The 19,819-nt window shown below is 38.3% G+C and overlaps 1 protein-coding gene and 1 long non-coding RNA gene across 4 annotated transcripts in view; one reads left to right on the forward strand and one right to left on the reverse strand.

Annotated features, from left to right (window-relative positions):
- The window catches only part of Pde4d (phosphodiesterase 4D), a 1,424,195-nt gene that overhangs the window by 73,035 nt on the left and 1,331,341 nt on the right, over positions 1 to 19,819 (forward strand). Inside the window, exon 1 of one of the 3 annotated variants that reach the window (XM_048800089.1) lies at positions 18,480 to 18,600. The exons of the other annotated variants lie outside the window; for them this stretch is intronic. The gene's annotated coding sequence lies outside the window, so the exon portion shown is untranslated. Of the gene's footprint in view, positions 1 to 18,479; positions 18,601 to 19,819 lie in introns of those variants that run through there. 3 annotated transcript variants of the gene reach the window in all.
- On the reverse strand, positions 748 to 18,267 carry LOC125615767. Its single transcript, XR_007346362.1, has 3 exons — positions 18,129 to 18,267; positions 14,340 to 14,393; positions 748 to 3,837 (listed from the first exon to the last, which is right to left on the reverse strand). It is a non-coding gene; the product is annotated as an uncharacterized LOC125615767 (long non-coding RNA).

Raw genomic sequence — 19,819 nt, forward strand, 5'->3', positions numbered from 1 at the left:
AGGAGGAGGGGGAGGAGGAGGAGGAGAAGAAGAAACTTCCAGGAGCCTTTATATTTGGAGGGGAAATCAGGTGCTAAAAATGATGTAATGCTAATTGAATGGAGAGAAAAATCAGTGTACAGTCAATCTTTATTAACAGAATTCATCTATTCGTCTATGTGGGAATTTGGCTATTCACTAAAATTTATCTGTAGTCCTCAAAGTGGTACTTACAAGCTTTTGCAATCATTTGTGGACAAGCACAGAGCAAGCCACAAGATATGTATATTCCCAGCTGAGGCTAGAAAAGGTGATGCTTAGCCTTCTTGTTTCAGTTCTGACTGTAAGCAAGTATCTTTTTCATGGTATGGTTCGTGCTGTGTTTTTGAGTTTTTGCACTTTTCGCTGGTGATACCCCTGTGTGAAATGGTTTCGAAACATAGTGCTCAAGCATTGACTAGCATTCCTAAGTGAAAGACAGCAGAAAGGTGCCTTGAAGAAGACACATGTGAGTTACATATACTTCTTTCAGGACTGAATTGTAGAGGTGTTGACAGCGTGCATTCAGTGGTAAGAACTAACAATATATATTAGATAAGATGCATGTACACAGAAACACATACAACAGGGTTATTTAAGGATTGGTTGATGGCTATGTTGTGACCAGAGGCTTACCTTGTTTTCTCCTAGGAGTAATGCCTAGTATTTGCTAATTCAGTATTTTCAGCAACTTCATAGCAGCACAATAACTATTGTGAATAAGAGAAATCAACTGAGTAAACATTTTTATTTAAGCTGAAAAGATGGTCAATACATATGCATGTTTAGACACTTCGAAGAATTATAATCAATCCAAGCAAAACTGAACTCCTTTTATTTGATATTGTAGACACTATTCTCTTTTGTTTGGAACAAAATCCTAAACATATTTCTATTTTGTTTAGAATTTTCTCAGTTCATTGTAATAGATATTTACTGGTGAATATGTTAAATAAATTAGGCACAGTTGAGTTAGACACACTTTATGCCCCCAAGAAGTTCCCAATTTGTCATGGAAGACAAGAGATGTATGCAGTCAATGGTATTGACATTAATGGGTATTCTGGAGAAAATATCAAATAGAGTTGAAGATAGTCCCATCTACTCCTGAAAACAAGGAACCTAGAAAGAGAAAATAACCATGAACTTTCCATAGAACAGACGTCTACAACATGCCAAGGAAGGGTGACATTATCTTGGAACTCCAGGGATTTGCAGATGGAAGGGAACCTAGAGGCCCAGCCTGTGACAAGGATCTAAACATGTTTCCAGCTAAAGCTGGAAAGCAAGCCTCATGGCTCAAGCTGAATCCTTTCCCACCAAACCATGCATGTTTCTATGTGCTTGAACTAATTATTGACATCCCAGATTATAAATGGCTCAGATGTCCCACCTGGGTCGGATGTTTGGAAGTCAGTTAGAGATTGTTCTATGATGGAGCTCCAGGGAATTTATCTCACTGTATGTGAACATGTTTACAGAAAGAAGTTCACATTACTCTCAAAGGTTTCACATTACTCTCAAAGCAGTTCATGGTTATAAAAAGTATAAGAACTTCTGTGCATATTCAGGAGTTGAATGTATGTATTGAATAGCAAATTGGATTTAGATTAAAGGTGCCTCTGACCCCCACTAATCAAACAAAAGACTTTTTTTTCTCCTAAATGCTCATGGTGCCTAGTGTGTGGTGAAACAAAATTTTATATATTGTAAGTGGCAAAAAAATGGTACAAAATTTTTAAAAAGTTATTTTGCACTTTCGAATCCTTCAAGTGCATAGAAGAAGGATGGGTGGAGTGGAGGGAGGGGAGTAGGGGGCAGCGGGGAAGTGCTGGGGACTGAATTGGAGTGGATTGTGTTCCATGCTTTTGTGATGATGTCAGGGTGTATCCTGGTATTGTATGTAACTAAAAAGAATATAAAGAAAAGCTTTAATGAATCCAGAGGACCAGCTTTTACCCTTTATTTTCTTCTCAAATATAAAAAAAGAGTATATTCTAAGGAAGCAATTACTATGTAATTAGAAAAAGAAAGTAATTAAAAATTATGTATGAAGGTATTCATGCACTTTTGTTCATAGTATAAAAATTAGGCATCAAACTGTCTAAAAATTATAGTTTTAGAGATCATTTAACATCATGAAAAATTATGACAAGTTGTGATGCTGACAAAGTCACAGCATAGACAGTGTAATCACAATTTGCATAGATGTGACCAGAAGAATGTATGATAACAGAGATTCTCTTTCATTAATAGGATGTTTCTCTTCCTTCCTTATTCTTTTTTATTGTTGTATTTTTCAAAATTGTCAAATCGACTGCATATTTTTATAAATCCCCCAAATGTTAAACTATATTGTCCTATTTGAATTATGATTTACCTAATGTTAAACTGTATTTTTATCCCATTTGAATTATAATTTACTTAAAGAATGTCTCATCCTGATTTTTTAGTTCCTACATTTAAAAATGTTCCATCACTCATTTTGGGCCCAACGTTATTTCATAGTAATTCAGTTACAAGCCTCCTTTATTCCTGCAGTGTCATTTCAGCTTAAACCTTTGTACTTAGCTCTCTTTGAAACTTTGGCTTCTCTTTTCTTCTCCTTTTTGGTCTCTTTTTTCTCTTTTGTTCCCCCCCCCCCCACTCTGTTTTTTACTATTAAATCTGAATTCTGTGTACTAATCTTTGGCAGCATTAGTGTCTTTTATTCTCTGCTGGTGGTATGCTCTGTATTTTCAGGGATTCACCACCCCTGCCCCTTGCCTTTTTTTTTTTTTTTTTTTGTCCTAATTGTTTAAGGTAGAGGAATCACTTGTGGAATACCCTCTTCCAAACCTTGGAGTCTTGAAAGTATATTCACAGTAATTTTGAAATTTTCATTCCCTTTAGTATGTCACAACTATTTTCCCACTGTGTCATGTGTGTACAGGAGTATACATGCACATATGTGCACGTGTGACTTCATGTTTGTGTGTATGTATGTGTATACACATGCATGTGTGTGGATACATATTCTGGTTCTTTCAGGTCTGCATCTCTGTCATTTTCTGTATGCTTTGCAGTAGCAGGCTCTTGTACAGCTGACTTTGTTTACCTGCCCCTGTTTAGTCCCCTTTGAGAACTTGCCATGGGGTCTCAGACCTATAGGCAAAGTAGGGAACTGCTCTAATTCACTATGGTACCAGCTGACTGGTATCCAAACTTTGAAAGCTTTGATAAGATGATGCAAATTGGGTTGGCTCTGTGGGCTTTCCAGCTGCTACCCAGCTTGGCCAGAGTTAGTCAGGGTGACTTTTTAAAAATCTCTCACCAATTTGCAAAAATCACTTGCCAATTAGCAAAAAGAGACATATATTATAGGACATGGTGGAACTCAATTTTTATACTGTATTTGTGAAAGCAGACTGAGTTAAAATGGCACGGTGAGATGAGAATGGTGCTAAGAGCAAAATCAAGAGACTTCCTGGGTCAAAAAATCAAGGGCAGGATTTTTAGGATGAACATTTTTATGTGCACATTGGAATTCAAAGTAGGAACTTGTAATTGAAGTACTATGCTTATTTATTTCCATAAATCTAAGGTCTGGCTTTGAAGTTGGCTCCAGGGTACATCCATCAGCGCTGAGCCTTGAAAATTTGCCTGCTAAATCAAATGTATGATGAAAAGCACAAGACAAATATGACACTGGCTTACAATGGGCAAACACCCATGGCTGTATTACAGAGCACTCGGCTTGACGTCTCACAATGGAGAAAAATGTACATGGATATGCTTTCTTCCATTGGGAGCTCTTCATTCTCCATCTAGAAGACAGGGCTGCGTGGAGAAAAGATAACTTGTGAAACAAAAGCTTCATCCTAAGGTTATTTTCTTAAAACTTGAAGTCACATGGATGAACTATGGGCTTTATTAAATTTGCTTGGTTGGAAGCAAGTAGGCAAATTGTTCATGGTGCCTAAAGGTGAAAAAATGGTGGTGAGAGCCCTGATTGACAGAGGGCTAACAGATGCTGATGCCTTCTTCATGGCCCTTGCTGTGATTGGCCTTTGGAAATAATGTGAAACTATTACTTGTGAAATATTATTTACCCCTCAAGTTGTTCTTTGGCCACCCAAGTCTCCCCTTGCTATACTCTCTTACAGTGCTTTTCCTCTCTTTTATTTCTTCTTCAATTTATCAACAGCCTCCTCCCAAGAAATTCTAATTTTCAGGAATGGGCAAACTCACTTTTATGCAAATATAGTACATATTAATTGCATCTGGATATTTGAATTTGGCACTATACTCTTATTTTGGAACAAAATGTATGTGTCCCATAAGCAGGTGGGTGAAGCATTTGATGCGTTTGTGTGGGGAGGCTCAGTTTATAGGAGCTCTTTTGTTTATAGCCTGGTCTTCAACCTGTGTCTGTCATTAAGAAAGCAACAAACAGAAGCTTTTCTGGTATTGGGAGTCTGGCTTCTTGTTTAAAATATCCTGCCCCCCCCCCTTTTTTTTTACCATGATGCATTTTCATTTTCAAGGAAGAGCCACTTTATCAACTTTGGTGTCAAATAAAATTGAAAAAGAAAATGCAGAGTGTTGGAAAAAGATGGTAGAAACAATTACATTCCCGGCTTGGTGCTTATTGATCAACTGTCCAACAGATTCTGACTATATTTAGATCATTTGGCTTTGGCTTCCCCCACTTCAGTGTAGAGAAGGCTGTTTTGTAACCTGATCCTTTTTGCAGAGAGAATAAAACTGCCTGAAGGACAACATAGAGCATCAGGGAGGGATGAAATAAAGTCTCAAGTGCTGTCTCAAACAGCAGATGTAGCAGAATGGCTTTTCAAAAAAAAAAAAAGTTGCCTTTCACATGTCATTCTAAAAATATACCTAAAAGGACCTAAAAAAAAACCAAAACCCTGATAGAACTAGAGAATCAAGCTGTGATTATACAAAAGCAATATGCAGATCGAGGAAGTTAAAAAAATGCATAAAATAAGATATATTAGAGCTTTCTTAAGTTCCAAGGGAGCTTTTGATAATATATTCAAAACAAAAATAATAAAAAAAAGGTATCAGAGAGCTTATAGTCCCTAGGGGCCTGCAGAAGATTACAGAAATTATTTACTAACAGAAACAGGTCAGGTAGAATGTTCTTATTCCTTTTTACTTCTCATCACTCTTTTCCTTTTTAAAATTTGTTTTTGGAAAACTTTGCATGATGAGCTCAACCTGGCTGACTTGAATTGTCCCTCTGTGTGAACTCTAGTTATCTGTACATCTTACAGAGGTCCCCTTTAGGTGCTCATTGTATGGCTTGTCACTCTAACTGGGCATGAAGCTTACTCAGGTCAAGAAACATCTTTCATGTCCTTGGAATTTCCCCTGTAGTTTCAGTGCAATTATTATGCTTGCAGATGGTGTTCAAAGAATGTTGCTGGCTTCCAGATTTAAAAAGTGGAAAGATCTTCAACTCTGCCCTTATAAATTGATATTTATACGTTATATTCTAAAAAACCTGTGGAAGTCCAGGTGAGACAAAACCGGGAGGAACAAGTTATAGTAACAATAGTGAGAATATAAAGACCTTTCACTTGTCTTGACATGAGTAAGAAAGATGACAAGAAGCAATAATACAACAACCTTACATTTCTATAGACTCTTGATTGTGCTGAGAATACTTTCATGTAACAAAGAACAGGGGATAAAGGAAAATAGAAATAAATGCAAAGAAATCTAGGTATTAAAAAAACAGAAGTTCCAAAGAAAGAAAAAAAAAATAGACAAGAATAAAGAAGTGAAAGGAGAACTTACTAACAACTTGGAATAGTTATTGGCTAAATAGCACATTGGGCTTGGTATCAAGTAAATATTTACAATGTTGATGTTCTTGTAGCTGTCTATAAATCATCACATGTTTTGACTTGTTTTCTACCAGGTATGTAGGGGAGAGAGTGTTTCTGGATTCTCTCACTCTTTCTCTCTTCCATTTTCATTCATTAGCGTTAATATTGACACTCATTTGATTGTCTTTACTCCAAATATTCCAGCACGTGATAGACAAGATAAATGATACTCAGCTTCAGTATTATTTCAGTGATTTCACAAACATCCCAGCTACTGTCTATAGAGAGCATCACGGAAGTTTGTTCTTGTTTAGGGTTTTGAAAACATCCTAATTTGAGGCAGGTCTCAAATTATTGTCAAAAATGCTGCATGTAATAACTTATTATAAATACATTTTGAGAAGAACATATAGAATTAATTTTAAATCTGGAACTGAAAAAAAATGAAGATAAAAATGTTCTGTCCGGCATGTGTCAGAAACTACCAAAAGTCTTAAAATGACCCATATTCCTGCTTAGGAGGGATAAACTGAGTATTTGAAATGGTAATTGAACTGGTGAGCTCCAGGAGCATTCTGGAGGTGGTAAGTGTCTCTTACTTTTGATTTATTTTGTTCAGAAATGATTTCCCTTCAATTGATGGGCAAATGACCCACTCAGAAATGTCAGGATTAGTAAAAGTTTGAAAGCAGGTCATTAAAAAAAAGATATGAATGATGGTGAAGATAAAATGCATCAAATCCTTAGAAGGTGTTGGCTATCTCCAAACAAGACACATTTGCTTCAGTTAAATTGTGTTCCTGTTGAGAACAATATCATGGCGGCAGAGCTTTAACTTAATTGCCTTTTGCTGTTGAAAGCATGGATTGACTATCTTCAAGATTCATAGATCAACTCTCTTGTTTTGCAATAATTCTACTTTTCACAGATTGAGTTTTGAAGAATGCAGAGAATTCTTTTCTTTGGCAGATTGGAGACCCACGTTCCAGTCCTAACTCTGGTATTCTGGTGGCTGTAGTGACTGGGAGAATCAGTTGAGCTCTTTCAGCTCAGCTGCCTCAACTTTAAGAAGGGATAATGATATCAGTCCTGCCTTATAATAATAGTGATCATTTCCATTTCTAAATATCTGCCATATGTTTGGTACTTGCTGTGCCTTTGGCATATGTTGTCTGTAAGTCTCTCATCCATTCTGCAAGGAAGGATTATCATTCATGTTTCACAATTGAAAGAGCTGAGGCTCAGATTACTTAAGTAAACTGCCCGAGGTCACAGAGCTAACAAGTGACAAAGCCAGGATATAAGTCGTTATATATAAGCAAGTTTGCAGTGCCCCTGCCATGGGCATTTTGAGGGTCATTTAAAATGACATGTGAGAAAATGTTTTGAAATAACAAATTTCTCTAAATGCATGTTACTATTATCACTATCATTTATTTATTGAGTTGCTTATAAGTACTTAGTACTTATAAGTCATATTTTGTTTTGGATTAACTGTGGGATTAGATATTTTCCCTAATGTAGTATTGTATAGGTATATTATAAATATTTCCAAGTAGAAAACTCCTTTGGATCAGTTTCTTTTAGACCATTGTTTGGAGAAATTTTTTTGAAGTAGCAAATTTACTCATCAAAAGTGAATGTTTTGAGTAACAAAAACGAATCAGATGTAATGTAACTTTTGGAATCAGCAGAAAAACCCTTGGAACTATGAAAGCTGTTGGAAAAACTCCAAAGATGAGAGAAATATACTATAGGGTTTAGCTTATCTGCTGAAAATTCATGTGTTCCCAAATGCTCCGGACCAGCGGTTCAACTTCCTCTGTCTCAGTCTTTGCTGTTTATTTTTAGAGTCTACAATGAACAATAGGGTTTCTGAAATTTACTTGAAGAGTTTATCTTTGATTTAGAGGTATAAGATTTCCTGTGTGACGATGGCTGGGAATCCACACAGCTCTCCTAAAATAAGCACCAAGTTTTGGAAAGAATTTTCTCTTATGGGAAGCATCCTCTTCCCAAAGAGTGACAGCAGCATAAGATAGATAACCACCCAGCCCCCAATCTCCCACCCAAGGAGGAAGCGGAGGGGAATCAGTCTGTTAAGAAGACAGGAACTGACCTTTATAATAGGTTAACATTCAAGACAGACTTTTCCTTTCGTCTTTTGGAAGAACTGGTAATGTCACAGTGAAAGTCCATAAAATTCTGTAGAGAAGTCAGCTGAGCCCAGAAATGTGCTATTCTCTATAATTTCCTCAGCTTGCTTTTGTACATGTTTGGGTAAAAAAGGCCTACATAGGAAGTAGTGAGGATTAAATGGTATAATTATGTGTAACTCCTGGCACAAATCAATCCCCCTGTTGAATTCTAGACCATTCTAAATAGTTTTCCCTGTTGTTCTTCAAATCTCACTGTGAACTATTTATTCTCTTGGCCCATGTAGATATTAGAAAAATGCTTACAAGTTGAGAAGTGATGGAGAGGCTGGCTTTCCAGCATCACTTTTAAGCATCTGTGTTGGGTGAAGTGTGGCCTTTGTTTGGGTTTGGCAAAGTTTCATGATGGGACTAGCATATTACTGAGTTGGATGGCCGACTGGCTGCTTGTCTTTGGTCATCTCAGTGGAATGCATGTGAGGCTGCGTTTCTTCTTCAGGTTCTCCTTTCAGGGATTTGGACATATCTGGATCTCTCCTGGATAAGACAGGAGCCCATCTGTGAGGCTAGGACTATTATATGGTCAGGCTCAGTTTTCTTCAGCTCAGAGCCTGAATTTGGCTGAATCTGAGCAGACAGGGTGGAATAAATTAAGCTAATTATGCAAGTGCTATTTGTAAGGAGAAAAGCTGGACACCAGCCCTGCTTTGCTGATTGCATTTGGTCATGTTCTTTCTTGAGTACTGGAACAAGAGGGCAGAATAACATTGTCCCTGAAGCCCTTTGCCTATAGCAATCAGATCAGGCAGTAGTAGGAAGATGCTGGCCGGTTGTGTGGCTGAGCCCTCTTTGTGTAAATTCCTGGGTCAGGGTGAGGGTATTCTTGCCATAATGCTCTTTAATATAACTTTGGGACTCTGGGAGGCAAAATCAATGTCCTAAGCTCTAGGGACTCAGCTTGGGCTCTGCTTTACCTCTGGCCAGTGTCCTCTAGTGGCAAGAGCTCGGATGCAGGAGTCAGGAATTACTCTTTTCCTGATGATTTTAGACAAGTTACTCATTTTCCTCTGTGTGAGGGCATCTCTAAGCCAGGCCTCAGCACAAACAATCTGTGATTCTTTGTGGTCTGCCTCTTCCTGGGGCATAGAAGTGTGTGTGTGCGTGTGTGTGTGTGTGTGTGTGTGTGTGTGTGTGCGCGTGCGCTTGCCCACATCAGTGCTCAGTCCCCCTTTTCTTGGAATGTTCCTCCAAACTGTTCTTGGCCCCTCTTCTATTATCCAAATTTCTCTGTGCAGAAGAACAAGATTAAGTCTGAATGGATCATTGTTTCTGGTAAGATAAACAACAGCTGATAAAGTCAGGGGCTGACCTATTTCTGAAGCAGACAACCAAGGAGAAGTTTATGGTTTTCTGTTCTTTAGACTTAACCAGTTTTTCTTCTTCGAACATATTTTATGGCACTTGACTAATCACCCTGGTAATATGTTGCCGAAGTTTTCTTGGCTCTAAATCAAAAGTCTCCAATATACTAGCACATAGGCTCTGGAGGGCCCAGACAACAAGAAAACAGCAAGGGGTGGGAGAAAGCCCTCATGAAAAATTTAAAAGTTAGATTCCAATAGAAAGATAGAGAATGGGGATAATTAATTTCTGGAAGAATTCAAGTGACCAATACATAAAAAAAGAGGCCTAATCAGATAAGAATAGGAATGCTTCTACTTCCCCCTGTGATTTTGGCAGAAATGTAAATGGTTGGTGCAACCTGGTGTGCTGGTGGGTTGGAGGAACTGGGTGTATTCTTGCAGCTGCCTGCTACAACCTTTCAGGAGGGCAGGTGGCTCAGAAGTATTGAAATGTAAAATGGACAGCTCTTTGCTCAACAGTTTGCAGTCTGGGATTTATCCTAAGGAGGAAACTACACAAAAATGAAAACACATTTATGTAGTATGTTTGCAAATGTGTATATAAGGGGAAAACTAGAAATAACATCAATATTTATCAATAGGGCACAGGCATGGTGAATTATGGCAAATATCTGCCACAAAATCTGAAATCTCATGTATTCAATAAAAAAATAGTGCAGTGCTTCAGATATTGACGTGGAAAGTTGAGTGGTACAAAACAGGTTGTTAGAACTGTCACATTTATATAAAGTTATAATAGTAGATGCATGAGAAGTTATTCATTTAAATCTTAACAGGAAAGATTGTATACTTTTACTGTTTCTGATTTGACTTCAAGCTGTGCGGCTTATCTATTTTTCTTCCTTAGGAAAATTTATTTAAACTTTCTTATTCTTGGTAAAAATGGGGATAACAATACCAGCATCTTACAGGTCATTGTGAGAATTGCAGTAAAACCCATGTCAAGCACCGGGATGGAGTAAAAACAGTCTTTGATTTTTTTTTTTTTCATTCAGAGTTTTCTTCTTTCTTTCATTATTTGAGTACAAACAGCTGTGTTCATATGCCCAAGATTCAAAGAGAGATGGGCTTTGAATAGCTTCCATTTATTTTAATGCAGGAAGAGCCCTAGTTCCAAATATGTGGAACAGTATTTTCCTAAGGCTGAAGTCTGTCAGAAAATGGCCATATTGAGTCATTGTTTTCTGAAGCCAAGAGAGGAGATTGAATGACTGGCACTGATGGGTGGCCTAAAATAATACCTCATTCTTGTCATCCTTAGGCAGTTTTAAGACCAAGTGATTTTGGATAGATCTACAGTTTTCCTCTTGGTTTGCAAGAACAATGCTTTTGTTGTTTATGCTCTTAAACAACAGAGCTTTGTCCTATGCTCAGGAGCATGCAAGCCAAACAGAAGACTTCCTGAAGTCCACCCCATTTATTGAGAGGTGTGATTCCAAGTGGCAAGTAGACATGCTCAGCATCAGCCACCTGCAGAGGACCCTCATCATCAGTAAAGTGAAATGGCCAGGTCTCATGGGAGAACAATAGCCAACTGGGTTTGGGATTCAGTTCTCTGATACTGTGCTAAAGTTGGTGGAGTCAGCCACTTTTCAACTCTATTCACTCGGGGCCTACTTTGCACTATAAAACAAACAAATAACTTTATTTTGCTTTCTGAATCTGAGTCTTAAAAATAAAGGCAATATTTGAATGTTTTCACTTTGGAAATTTCTGGTCCATGGATAATTATTTTTCATGTTGTTGTGTAATCTTTTCAGAACTCTTGACACTGTGGAATAGAAGATAATTGGGGTTGAAGAGTTTACATTAATGGTTAAAGGATCATTAGAACACAAATTAGCCTCTCTGTCCTGTACCCCCACTCTCATGTCTCTTTACTGCACTCAAATAATTCCGGGCTTGCTACTATTCTGCCACACCTATGTGTAATTTTCACTTAGCAATAGGTCAAGTCTAAGTTGAGTGTATGAAGTTGGGAACTGATTCTGAGTCTTGCTGTTGAGAACTTGCCATGCTCTAGGCTTTGTGTTAAGTGGTTTAAATTCCCTGTCTCAATGTTTCTATAGGACTGGGCACCAATGACTGGCTTTACAAGAATGGGCAATGAAAATGCAGTTTCCTTGTCTCTATTTTAGAACAATAGCATTAGCATTCTGTAATGGGAGTCAGGTATCTACCATTTTAACAAGTTCAAGGGCCACTGTGAGTTTATAGTGCTCCACTCCTCTTATTTCTGTTCTTAAATTATCACAGTAAATAAATAAATAAAATAAAGTCCTATGGACTCTGAGACACAGAGCTACCCATATCTCTTTAGTTGCTTATCACAGTAAATGTGCTTCCAGAGCCAAATTACTTTGGGGGAATTCTATGGTATTCACTTTTGTTGTGGGAAATCTTTCCTTGCTTGGTGGTAGCCTGCACTCTGGACATAGAGAGGGACCATAGAGGCTATACAGCTTGTATAATGTGTGTAGCCCTGCATGGAGAAGTGAACCAATATCATTCTCCTTGACCCAGGACTATGCATACAGGAGCTGGCTTATGCCTGAGAGAGGTGGCTGATGTGGTGGTGTGATTCCCAGGCCCAGAAAGCCCTGCCTGCCTTCTGCATGTCTTCATTGTCATGCTCCATGGGGCCTGAAATATTCACTAGTGTTTTTCTTTTTTATTTGCTTCTCAGCTTTATTTCTGGAAAGCCCTATAAAATGAAATACCAGTTGGAAGGTAGCAGAAACATTTAATCATATTTTCACAGGCTAGTTTTATCTATTGCTCTGGGAATGGCTTCGAAAGATTCATCTGGTGAGAAGAGAGGGTAGGTCCCTCTGTGGGTCACTTTGGAGGAGGAAGCTGGTGAACACAGGGAGACTGAGTTTGGGGAAGGGGAGGGGGCAAAAGTAAGAGAAGGGCTAAAGATAACTAGATCTGTCTCAATTCTAAGGGTTACTATGTTAGTTGGCTTACTGTCACTGTAACAAAATACTTGACACAGGCTACTTAGGAAGTAAAGAGAGGTTTATTCTAGTTCAGAGTTCTACTCCAAGATTGGGTAGCCCCAGTGGTTTGGGCTTTCGGCAGTGATTGCACATCATGGTGGGAGTACATGATGGAGTAAACTGAACATGAATCAGGAAGCACAGAATGGGACCAGGGTCCCACAGTTCCCTTCAGGGACATGTCTCCAGTGACCTAAGCACCTCCCAATACTGCCATCCTAGGACCAACATCTGAACCAGAGCAGTTATTTTATTTCTTAAAATTCTCCAGCACCTCCCATGCTCCTCTTCTTCAGTGAATGCCTGGTGCTGCGTAATGGTCCCCTTGGCCACCTCCTAGACACAAGCAATGTTTCAGGTGGTGACACCTCAATGGTACGAATGGGTTCTGGGAGGGGGATTCCATGTCCGATTCTGTCGCTGAACCAATTGAGGGAGAAGGCAGAGATAAAGACCCACTGCTGAGTCCTAGATACCCCTTAACCCCCAATCCTTCTTCTGCTAGGAACAGGATAACTAGAGTCAAAACGACTTAGCTTAGCTCATTCAACTCTTAGCCAGGCCCCACACAAAGCTTTCAAATATGTGATTATTTCTGGCAACCACAGTGGGCTTTACTGCATTTCTTTTTTTTATATATATTTATTTTTCATTTTTCGGTGGATACAACATCTTTATTTTATTTTATGTGGTGCTGAGGATCGAACCCAGCACCCCACGCATGCCAGGCGAGCAAGCGCGTTACTGCTTGAGCCACATCCCCAGCCCCTTTACTGCATTTCTTTATCAACTTGCTGAGAAAGATCAGAGATGATTCCTGCCTATAGCAAAGTTTGTCTCAGGTCTATTAAGTCTTAACATTTGATTTCATTGTAATTCTGATCTTGCCCTACATTTCATTTTTAGGCCTTTTTTTTTTTTTTCTAAACTGAAATGTCCCCCAATTTGTTCAATGTTTGTCTTTTAGTGCTAGTTTATGTGGCAAGTGGTACAGATTCATTAATTTACTCAGTAGCGAGTAACCACCTTCTATGAAGAGGAGTGACAGGAAGGGCTCACAGTGATGGACATCATTGTTCTTGGTCTAGATAGTGGGTGCCAGGGAAGGGTGTGCTTAAGGGTGGGTATTTGTGTCAAAGCTGAGGATGAGGGTGGGGCTTCCTCATGAGTGAGTGAATGAATGAGTGTAGAAGTCTATTCTCCTTCCCCAGTGTACACATTCCTTAACCAAGCACATTATGTATTTTCCTTTTCCCTTCTCAGTGAGTCTGTCTAACTCTCAGTTAATATTCTCCCTCTCTGAAAAGTCCCTCACTGCTGGGAGGAGACGAGATAATTAGCTTCAATGTTCTTCCATTTTTAAGCTGGGAATTCAGCATGAATTCCAGACACGGTTCATGTATTGTGGATAATCAGCACAGCTGTTCATGATAGGTAACTCTCCCTCTCTCTCTTTCTCTCTCTCTCTCTCTCTTTTTCCCTCTCCATTGGAATCTCTTTCGGTTAGCATACCAGGGATGAAGATTAATGACTTCCATTACTTTTTTTCCTTTCATGCAGGAATCTTTAACTAGCCTGAACTTTGTGCCAACTATCATATGTATCATATCTATTGCAATTACCCCTCTATGTCACGTCCTAGGTATGTGTCCTTGTGTGAAGTACTAAATGAAGGGAAGGGTGAAAAGTGTCAAGTTATAACCAGGCAGAAAACTGACAATTAACAAACAGTGACCTATCCACCTTATTGTGTTATTCTCTTGGAGGCCTCAAGAAACGTGATGAGAATAGATATGTTTCACCACATCTACCTGTTTAAATAATTTACCTTTGTTTTGAATATTGTGTACATTTATTGTAATAAAATTAATAAACAAAATGATAATTTTATTGAACACTCACCATGTAATGGGCTCAGTTGTAGGCATGCATTTGCTCATAATCTTCACGCCAGTCCTAGGAGATAGCATGGCACCATTTTACATTTGAGGAGACTGAGGCAAAGTGCTCTTAAGTAGTTTTTGCCCAAGATCCTGCAGGAAAGGTCAGAGCTGGGATTTGAACCCAGGCAGTCTGGTTTCAAATTTTATGCCCTCAACCTCTATGTTCTACTGCTTTATATCTTTGCTTTTAGAAGCAAAGATATAATTTTAGCATGACATTAGTAATGTACCTCCCAAAGTTTTCTCTTACTAATTACATAATTACCAATTTTTGTGTATACCATGTCATAATACTTTAGAGAAACTTAGACACAGAACAAGACCACAGAAAACTGATCCTGTGTTAAGGTCTCATTACTTACTATGTGAATTTAAAAATTGATAGTTTGTGTTACACGTAAGTGTAATATATTTTGGAGTCTTGTCACATGCATTATTAGTATGGTTCTGTATGTTCATATTCTTAGGAGAGACTGAATTAATACTACACAGGTCTGTGTTATGGCTTAGTGGTAGAGTGCTTGCCTAGCATGCGTAGGCCCCTAGGTTTGATCCCCAGTACCACAAAACAAACAAACAAATGAATGAATGAATAAACAAACCAACCACTAAGAATTCCCCCTATGTGCAAAAGGCAAAGTCATTTTCAGGTCTGTGTGCCCAGATAAAGTGATTTGTTTTCTGAACCAAGAATATAAGCTTAGTACCTAAAGTGACCTCAGACTCACATCTCTACTACCCATGCTTTTTAATTTAAATTAAAATATTTTTGTTAAGATGAGGCAAGTCTTCTCATTGACATTTTCCAAGCAAGTATTTTTCTTTCAGTTAACATCCTAAGATGCTGGCTCCCAGTGTTAGAGTTAGAACTGTCAGCTGCTCCCTACCAGGGAACATCCCACAGACTGGGGTTTCTTTAGCAGGTCTTAGCATAGTGAAAATATTGGGGCTATTTATCCATGTCACCTGGGATGGAGTTAATGCCCTGCTAGTCTTAATTGGCTTGATGTGCTGACATGGTGGGTCTGAATGTTTCCTATAATTTTCTCATGAGTGACTTTGGCTCCATAAACTAAGGGCTAGGCAAATTAGCTTATGGGCCCAGAAATCATTCTTGGCCCAAGTCTGGAGAAACTTCTCAGTCAACCATAGCTGCTCTGATACTTGAGATTTGCTGACAGTTCTTCCTTCAGAAAAGGGTTTGCATTCCTGAGTTACTTTTCTGTTGGGGATCATCTTAATCATTGTCTCTGGGGTTAAGATCAAGGAAATAGGACCAAGAACTGAACTCAGCTGTTTGGGTGACTCTTGGATCCATGAGCTTCTTAGCCAGTATCTGATGCAATAGCTAACAAATATTAACTGATGGTGATGACAGGAAAGAGTTTCTCTAGCCAGAACCTGCTAATAAAAGTCCTAATGAATTGAAAAGGATGCCTGCTATAGCAGACTCTGACATGTTGCGTTAGCAATTTTAGGCAAAAGAAGATTATAGTATCTAAGATCATATCTATATCTATCTATATAAATATCTCTATCATATCTATCTATCTATCCATCTATCTATACGTATATATAGATAGATATAGATACAGATACACACACACATTAGTTCTTGCTTTGGTCATAGAATTGTGTTTCAATAGGGTATAGAAAATAAATCTCCAGGAAAATGCCCAGTTACAGGCACATGTCTCAGGTTTTTGTGATCATTATGATTCTAAGAGGGAAGGCAGTGCTGTTCTTTTAGAAAATTCTTATGAATGTGGTTTGGGGTGAACATTAGTAACAAATGAACAGTTTAATGTTGAGTTAAACAAAACTTTTGGTGTTTTTAAGGGCCAAGGATCAAGCCAGGGGTCAGTTGAAAACTCAGTTACATGTCGACACAGAGAATGTTCAAAAGTTGTGAAAACTCAATTCCAAACTTGCCCTATGATTGTTGGCCATTGTCTTAGGCAGCAAGATAATTTTCTTTAAATTTGTAGGTGGTGAGTTTTTTCTATGGGAAATTTTTGGGTAATGACTTACATAACTCAGTTTAGAATATTCTTGGCTTAGTTGGTTGAAAATAGAGATTTGAATATGAGAGTGCAGGGGATTTTAATGGAATTTTATTAAGGGAGTGAAAAGCAGGGAGTTTGATATCGAGAATTCAATGCCAGTATTATCTTAAGGACTTGTTTTTCATTTTAGACTAAATAATATATATTATCTTTGAGTAAAAGAGACAACAGTGCTAATAGCCTGACTTTCTCAGAAGTTTCTGTTTTCATGTGGTCACCATAGTCAGCAGCACTGTCAAATAAATACAGGTTAAATTAAATAAAAAACTATTTAAACAGAGCAGAAATAGTCTTCCCTGGCTAAATTGGACAATTAAAAGAATAAACCCTGGGAGGAAACTTCCAATGGATTATAATTTTTCTATTCTCTATATATTGTTGTTTTTTCTTCCTGGAGTCAAATCTCCAGTTGAATTTAGTCAATTATCTACAGCAAACAAAAAGTGCATAAATGTCTCTTCCATTACTGCTGTTTATATTTTATCACTAAACAAAGCAAGTTTTTCTTTTTAGCTTTTACCTTTCGGAACTTATAAATCCAACAACACAAATTGAATATTGTGTAACTTCTGTTGTCACTTTGAAAGCATAATGACTGATTTAGTTATTTAAAAGTTTACTGCAAAAAAATTGTTGTTGTTGCTAGTATTATACTTGCTACAAAATTTGTTAAAAAACAATTTGCTAAGGACTTGGAAGGAACTGTCAGCAGGTAAAGAATGTTAAGTATCCAAGTTGTGTGGGGTTGGGGTTATGTGTATGTCAATCCTGTTCTGGGGTTATTGTTTATGCTTTCCTATATCAGTCACTTCTATAGTAATTTTGATTTAAAAATGTTTCCCACTGCTTCTTTAATAACTACTAATTTAGAAGTATGTTATAACAAATAACTGGCATAACTAACAGTTAAAATGTAATGGGAAATAAGGGCTGGGGTGTGGCTTAGTGGTAAAGTGCTTGCCTGGCATGTGCAGAGCACTGGCTTCCATCCTCAGCACCACATAAATAAATAAATAAATAAAATAAAGGTATTTTGTCCATCTGCAACTAAAAAATATTGAAAAAAATGTATGGAAAATAAGCAAGGTATTGTAAAGAAAATACGTAAAATAAAACAAAAAACAACAAAAAAAGGAAAAAGTAAAACAAGAGCTAGTAAGTACAACCTGGACCATGGGGGCATTGTCACTCTGTCTTGTGATTCTGAAGGTATTCTACCCCAACCTTCCCACTGTGGAACATTCTTCTGTGCTCAGTGCCAAGAGTCAGAGGAGAAAGGCAGTAGTAACTTCCCAGTATTCTCTCTAGGTGTAGTTATTTCCTCCCAGATAGGGAAAGCAGGCAATTGTGCTCCTGAACCCCTTTCTCCCTCCTCCCTGCCAGCCCCATTTACCCTTGTTTCTGTGAATGAATGAAAAGGCGGCCCATCTGGAAAGGTAGCTCTAAAACACTTCTGGACAGTTCTCTATTGGCCTCTACAACTGATCATTTTAGTTTCAAGTTTATTTCAGGAACATTAAGCCTCTCTCTACTCATACTTAATAAGAATTCATTCTACAAAAGCTTAGGATAGAGAAAAGTGAAATAAAAATAAAGCCTAGTGAGTTGCCTAAGCTCCTTAATGTGGATCCCTTTCACTGAGCATTATTCCTACTAAAAATAAAAAGGGAGATGAAAGTTACCTTGGTGTTTTGCTGCTGTGGTGGTTGCCCTCTGGTTTCTGGGGAGCCTCAGGTCCTTTAATGCCGGCAGTGCTGAACTGCCAAGCCAGAGGATCTTGCTCCAGGTCCCGTGGTGGTTTTGCCAGATCACCTGTCCTTTCCTTAGACAAAGTGATTTTTCTCTGGTCTTTCCAGGCAAAATGATTCTAGATAAGCAGATCATTGTGTGGAATATCTCATCTACATTGCTCCAGTGCAGCCCTTTCAGCTTTCCAGAGCCAGTTAGACTTGTTATGAGGAGTGAACTGATTGGCTGGATCTGGGCTCAGTTTCATAGATTATAGCCCGGCAGTCGGGAAGCACAAGCCCTATAGTTGCTGTAGCCCAGAGGCCTGCCAGTTCCTGCTGTAATGCATATGTAGTTGTAATTGAGTTCTAGCACGGCCTTGGATGTTTCTGTCCTAGATAGCTGACATTGCATCTTCAAGACTGTGTGAGTAATCCTGACTTTTTTTTTTTTTTTTTAANAGTAAATTAATTACATGCCCCGGGAGGGAGTGATTGTGAGAAGAAAATACTGAACTAGCAGATGATTCGTTTTTAAGGTGCTGTAGTATATGTGTCAAGTTCAACGCCATGAATCTTAAAGCTTCCAGGACATGGCAGGGTTATTATAGCTTTTGGCCATGAATCATAGTCAGGCTGCATTTTGAAGGAGGCTGGCTGATGCGTTTGTTAGCCCAGTTTGTTTGCATGGGGTCTGTACCGTGGTAAAGCTCCAACACACACGAGCAGGTTAAACAGGATGCCGGTGTGTGAGCACCGAGGGCGCTGGAGTCAGGCAAGTTTCAAGGGTTCCCACCCCCATGGTCCAAAACTGAGAGACGATAATAAATCCTTTTCGGGACACAGGTACATAGCAGTTAGACACAGAAGGAGAAATGTGAAATGACAGCAGCAGTAGTTTTCTGCTCAGAAATCTGAAGCTGATTAAAGACATACACCATGAATAACAAGAAATTTTTATATGTACAAAAACCTTCTTTGCTGGTTCAGTTTATGTGGTAGAGCTGAATGGGAAACCACGAGCCTGTTTTTCAAAGCCTCCTGAGAAGTATATTAAACACACAAGGATACAGCCGAAACAGAAGCAAGTATGTGTGCTAGGATTTGTGGTCGAGCAGATCAAATGGTCCCAGGCAGTGGTTGTCAGGTTTGTGTAATTGTTGGGGGGAAGCTCTCTTGCTAACAGTTTTTGGATAAAGGTGGAGCAGCTTGAAATGAGAAACTACAAAGCATCAGTGTTTGATTATCATTGAGAGCTCATATTGCCAGCCTGAGTAAAAACTGGTAAATGTAAGCAGTTCATATTTTACCTTTACCTTATTATTGATTTTCTCCTAGCCTGTAATAAAATAGGGCTTTTGCCTATGAGGTTAGTGATTAGAAATAAGTTTTCATCCTCATGAATAACTTTCATACTTTTCTTAATACAGCACCAAACTAGGCCATTTACAAAATATTTTTGAGTTGTTTTCCAGGTTGCTTTTTAATTTAATTTTCCTTGTTAGACTTACATATTCAAATCTATGTTATATATTTGTGTTATATACGGATTTCAAGCATAAATTAATTACATGCCCCGGGAAGGAGTGATTAATTGTTAAGAAGAAAATACTGTTGTGTAAAATATAAACTTCTAATATTTATAG

This window comes from Marmota marmota, unplaced genomic scaffold, assembly GCF_001458135.2.
Source record: "Marmota marmota marmota unplaced genomic scaffold, marMar, whole genome shotgun sequence".
In the NCBI taxonomy this organism is placed as follows: Eukaryota; Metazoa; Chordata; class Mammalia; order Rodentia; family Sciuridae; genus Marmota; species Marmota marmota.